The sequence below is a fragment of the Pinus tabuliformis genome, chromosome 5_1 (genome assembly GCF_031772625.1).
Source record: "Pinus tabuliformis cultivar Carrire ecotype Pingquan chromosome 5_1, CPIR1, whole genome shotgun sequence".
NCBI lineage: Eukaryota > Viridiplantae > Streptophyta > Pinopsida > Pinales > Pinaceae > Pinus > Pinus tabuliformis.
This window is the reverse complement of record NC_142305.1, coordinates 766082299-766088628: the sequence shown is the minus strand read 5'-3', so window position 1 is coordinate 766088628 and position 6330 is coordinate 766082299. Positions and strand designations below refer to the sequence as shown.

At 32.1% G+C, this 6330-nt stretch overlaps 1 long non-coding RNA gene across 1 annotated transcript; it reads right to left on the bottom strand.

Annotated features, from left to right (window-relative positions):
- Positions 1-4184: 4184 nt before the first annotated feature.
- Positions 4185-4737, bottom strand: LOC149167171 (uncharacterized). The gene is made up of 3 exons (XR_016260605.1): positions 4685-4737; positions 4404-4520; positions 4185-4303 (listed from the first exon to the last, which is right to left on the bottom strand). It is a non-coding gene; the product is annotated as an uncharacterized LOC149167171 (long non-coding RNA).
- Positions 4738-6330: the final 1593 nt, after the last annotated feature.

Genomic DNA, 6330 nt, shown 5'->3' with positions numbered 1-6330 from the left:
AATGTAGGCTAATTTTAAATGTCATATATGTACCAAAGAGCATAGTTGATATTAACATGAATAAGCACTAACAAAAATATATTTAGTAAAACTTTTACCTAAATTTATTTATTAAAAGTATAATATAAATAAACTAATTTTATTAAAACATTTTAAAATTAATATTTAATATTTTTTGAATAAAATATGTATTAAATTTGAAACAAAACATTATTTAAATCTAAATTGAGAAATGTTGATTCTGAGATAAATAATACTTATTGACATAACTAGAAATTACTCTGAAATAAACCACACCTATTGGAATGTCAAGTGGAATGTCGAATCATCTTTGACCATTCTTCAACTCCCAAGCCATAAGCAAAGGAGTTGTTGGACCTCCAAAGGAATCTTGAGTTAATTCAACCCCTTAGTGGGAAAATTCATGAATTGGTTTTAATTAGAAGTTATTGAGTCTTCAACATGTGGATGACTAGTAAAAACAAATTATAGAGGAAGAGTCCAACTAGCCATTAGCTAGTCATTATCTAACCATTAAGAAAAGTTTTACAAAAGGCTAGTCTCTCCTCTAGTAAGTGTTGTTGAGTAGGAGATCATTTTGACGCGATAATACAAAGAAACTATTTGTGAAAATACTCTCTTATGCATTGAGTTGATCTTCTATGCCTTTTCTTCTTGGTTTTTTCCTACAAGCTTGTGCTTTTAAGGACTAAGTTGCAGGTATATTTAAGCTATCACAATAGTATCACAACAGTCTATAGAGGGTCATGTGGAAGGGGAGATCAAGGCCCAGGTCTTCACCTCACAATTTGCTAGTTGCCAAAAATACTATTTTCCAAGTGTTGGACAAGCTCTCTTAGGGGGGAATCTCCCTTCACATTTGTGAGCTATTGACACTAGTGTTGCTATTATAGTTGGGGGATCTCAAAGGAGTACATCCTCCTACTGTGGTTGAATTTTCTTGCAGGTTGTCCAAGGCTAAAAGAGGGGGATAATCTTGCCCCCAACTCCCCACTCATCTCTAGTCTCAAAGGGAAAATCAACAAAAAAAAGGTTGTGATCGCAACTCTGCAAATCGGTAAACTTAAACAGAAAAGGTAAAACCTCACCCTTCAACCATCTCATCATTTAAAAGTTCTTTAAAAAAATTCCTTTTATATTTTTATTACTAGCTTCCTGCAATTTACCTATCATATATAGCGCTAGTAAACCTTGAAGAAAAAGAGCTTAAGTATTTATCACAGCCAAGGAATTGATATATCTATTTTTAAGATTATTTTGCCACATTTACACGAGTATATCTAGTTTATGTGTGCAGATGTGCACGAAGATATAGTTGTAGCAAACTTTCATTTGCATATTTTCACTCAACAAAGCTCCCTTTTACAAGCAAATATATTTTATTTACCTTGTTTTAGCTCAGATTTATTTATTAAGTTTATATCTTGAAAATATAGCACGGATTTAGTTATTTCAACCCTTTATAAATGTATTTATTTGTTGAAACAAATTTCTATGTTGCGTACCCAAGGGGTTTTGCCCCCAAGACCTCATAATGAATTTTCAGCTTTGTAGAAAATCATTTTATTGCAGGCCTAAAGGATTAAAAGTGGTTTAAATAGTCCAAACTTATACCTTCTAACCTCCTCCCAGGCACTTTTGGGTGAATCTCAAGGGGTTGGCTTGCTGATTTCTACATTTTCTACAGAAGTTACAGTCATGTAAAAACAGGGCAGCAAGTTGTTTATACAGCAACCCCCTAACAGACGATCTGTTGACTAAACTAATTATATATTTGGTTAGAATATTTTTTCTGCGCCCAATTTGACTATTTACATGTTATATTTAATCAAGTTTGAGTGTCTCTTGCTCGTTGTTAGTATTACTTGCAGAACTTGCAAACCTATCAAAAAGGGCAACAAGCAATTTTATACAATAACCTATCCAACCAAGTGACATATCATAGAAATAATCATATATCTACTATCTAGTAAGTATATTTTGTATACATCAATTTTGATTATTTATTTGCTATATTATGTTGGTATTTGAGGTACTTCTTGCTGATTTATAGCATTTTATGCAGATTTTTATAGTAGAACAGCAGGAGCAGTGAACTCCTCCACTTCAGCCAGTTGACACCATTATAAGGCACTAGCTTTGTAGTGGTTGGCTAGAGTCATCGACAGGAAGCCTCCCATAGCCATTTTTGGTAGGAGTTGGGCTCAAAGAGTGTAAACTTAGGTCAATATGACAATGGGCCTTTGTTCTGTGTGCCAGACATAGCAGGTTGTATAGAATATTCAACAACCTACTAAATGAAAAGATAACAAGACCCTAGGTGGTTCTCCTCGGCCAAATCGAATGAAGAGAATCACTTCCTTCTTCCTTGTCATCACATTTATTAGTGGCACCAAATGACAAATTAAGGCCCAATCACCTGAGACACTAGATCAGATAGGCCTACTTTATTTTGACCCCCCCTTTATTTGGAAATGGTGGGTTTTTCTAATCAAATGTCTCTAAAATCTAGGAGGAATTTATTGAAATCACAAGCTTCATGGTAAATCCTGTGCAATAGCAGTGCCCTAGGGTTTTTTCCGTCAAATTTCTCTAAAATCTAGCAGAAATTTATTGAAATCACAAGCTAGATGGGTAATCTTGTGCAAACGAAGTGCCCTAGGGGTTTTCTAGGGTGCTGAGTCCCTATATACAGTGAAAAAAACTAGTTTAAATAGCACAAATCAAGATTTCACCTCAGATTTTTCCACCGGATTTCACACTAGAAAATCCAAAAAATTGCACTAAAACCAACTACGAAAAAAAAAAGGGAAAAAAAAAAGAAAAAGAAAGATAAGATTGAAATCTGCAACATCTTTATGAAGTATTTATATTTTTTCTTTAAAAAATAAAAATTTTGAAAGATGTATTCTAAAATAAACCAAATAAAACACTAAAAATTTAAAGTAGAAATAAATCACACCTATTCATATAACTAAATTAAACTACAGCTATTCATATAACTAGATTAATGTAAACAGAGATATCGTTGAAATCTATAACATTCATAATTTTTCTTTAAAGAATGAAAATTCTGGAAAAACTTATTCTAAAATACACCACTAAAAATTAACAGATATATAGTTGAAATCTACAACATTATTATTTTCCTTTTTTAAAACTAAAATTATGAAGACCTATCACACCTATTAACATAACCAGAAACTATCTACGTGAGCAGAGGGATGATTGAAATGGGTGCTCAGAAATGCAGTCACATATGGAGATAATGACGTCTTGGAGCGGTTTACTGCATTAATAATTAATAACATTAGATTTTGTTAATTATGCTTTGATAAGGATGCCAGGAGACTGAGCATTGAATCGTTCAGGAATATATTATCCTGTTTTTATTCCTTTGTATATATTTGTGTGCATTATTTCGCCTTTAAAGTCACGGATTCACTATTTCTTGGATTGATGCGATAGCAGCTGGGATAAAATTGGACAGATAAGGGCAAACGTAGCTAGTGAAGGGCAGTACTTCAGAGGAATATCATGCAAATATATGTAAAATCTTTATGATGTTGGCATTTTAAAGACATACTTAGCACCTGGAAACAATTTTTGGAAAAAAAAATGATGTATTAAAAAGTCTAAAGAATACAGAGATTACATATATTGAAACTGTCCTTGTAGTCCCTTTATAGATAAAACAATGGCTAAAGTTATATTATTGTAGCCTAAGTCATTTAAACTTGCTGGAATGTTTAGCCTTCAAAGTAGCAAACCTAGTGGGTTTAGTGAGAGCAATGCTAGTTGAGCATATATGCTCTATGTATTGTTTGCATGACTTGAACCCACGTGCTTTCAAGTCCTTTGGCGTGATTTTGGTCCTTTTAACCATAGCATCAACATTTATATTTTTTGTTTTCTGTGGAAATTAAAACATTATCAATAAATATCAAAATCCACATAGATATAATGAAAATATGTTGACCATGTAACGAATATGAAAAGACATTTCATTGACTAGCTATCAATAAATATCAAAATCTATATAGATATAATGAGAATATGGTGAACATGTAACGAATATGAAAAGAAAATGCATTAACTAGTCATAAAAAAATATGTCAATGTTATTATGAGCTAAGATATGTAGTATATAACTTACCTCTCTTAATTTATCTTGAAGTCTAGGTGAATGCCGCAATGGTTGAGGAGAATGTGATTTTTGCTGAGTATCATGTCCACCATCATACATGTGCAAAGGTGTTTTAGGAGATGTATATTCATTACTCTGAACATTAGATTATACATAGATATAAGTATGTGACTCAAAAAGAATTAAATGTAAAAATATGATAAAATTACAAGAGTATAAATAAATATAGTCTTACCTTGCATTGTGACATTGGACATGAAGATGGTTGTAGCATTTGAACCATTTCATTTCCATTCTTCTTAAGGCTTCTACAAGGGGTTTTCATTGATTGTGATGGTTCCAAAGGGAACACCTGCACCATAAATAAGAAATAACACACACACACATAATAAAAAAAATCAAAGATAACGATATATAATACAGAACATCCATTTCTCATCCCATCATTATGGTAAAACATAACAATTTATATATTAATATTTTCGGTGGAATAGGTTATATGGATTAAAAACTTACTGGCCCAGTAACCCCTTGAAAACCTTGAAATCTAGGTGAGCGTCGCAATGGTTAGTGGCTTGAATGTGGGGAATTTTGTTGATTAGGCTATGCATATCAATAACAATGAGAAATTAGTATACAATTATAATAAATATAAATATTATTTAATGTTAAAATGTCTAAAAAATTAATATATGCAAAAAAATGGACTCAACTGTGTTGTCATTGTCCTGATTAGTTTCATCAAAGTTTAATATATGGTTGTGCCCATCTGATCCTTCTTCCCCCACATCATCGGGAACCTCAGTGCTTGCTTTCTCTTTTAAAGCAATATCTATGCGCTTCATTGTCTCCATGCGTCTACGAGGTAGACTCTGATCCCAACGTTGAATTTTTTCACAAATCCTTTGCTTTGAAGTATCATTAAGCTGATCAAATGTAACAACTGATTGTGAAAACAAGTTTCAATGAATTTAGTCCACAACAATAAATTAATATTAATAGAAAACATATACAGATAAATACTAATAAATAGTTACAGCTGAAAGAATTTCTTCATTGACAATATTAATAAAAAATCATATACAAATAAATACTAATAAATACTTACAGCTGAAAGAATTTCTTCATTGACAAATCTTTTATATGCTTGTTGTCGTGCACGACATAGCCTTGCATCTAAATCATATTGTATTTTGGCATTTTGCCTTTTAACTACACTTGTTGATTTGACCGCCCATGTAGCATTTGCATCTCTTACTCGACCTCTTTGACGTGGAGGAATTGGTGGGAGATTGTGGGTGGTAGCGCGATGATGATTAAGGCCAGATAGCTTAGATCGACTCAAATTCCCCGCACAGCCACCAACAAGACAAGTGAACACTTGCTTGGTGCCTTTGATAGTTACCTCCCATTCATGTCTAATTTCCTCCATTTTCTTACTTCCTTATAAATGAATATGTAAACAACAATGTTGTTAAAAACATCATAAAAACACATTAAAATAAAAATCAATATTCATATCTATTTTTTTGTGGTCACTGTTGCACATCCGGCAAGGACAAAGTCTGTCAGTGCTTTCATCAACTGATTTTAGTCTGAATATCTAAAGTGTTAATATTTAATGTAAATAATGTCAACTCTCATTTCTTCCTATTTCCATGTGTACCTCATTTCTTTATTTCTCCATTTATACTTATTAGATCAAATTTATCTACTGTTTCCACTGTGCATATATACTCACACTGTTAATAACTAAACAGATTCCTTAACAACAATATTCCACATTTATTAGACTATGCAATTGTTTTGTGATTTTTTACTATCGTTTTCCATTTCTCCATCCAAACAGATGACACCAGTTTCATCTACCGACATACACGTTTAAATGGGTACCTTGTAATTAAGATGTAAACCAATGATTATTTAATGTTGGTTGCGTAATATGAGTTCATACAATATAGAAGACATTCTATTACAGAAGTAGATATTAATCTATGAAGGAAAAACATACTCATATCACGCAACCAACATTATCAGATTTCAGAAACCAACCTAATAAAATGGACTTTTCTTTATACAGTTTTGTTTTGTTCGAGTTTTTTTGTGGATGGTGATGACATCATTTTTATTATTTAATTAAAAATGAACTTTTCTGTGTACGT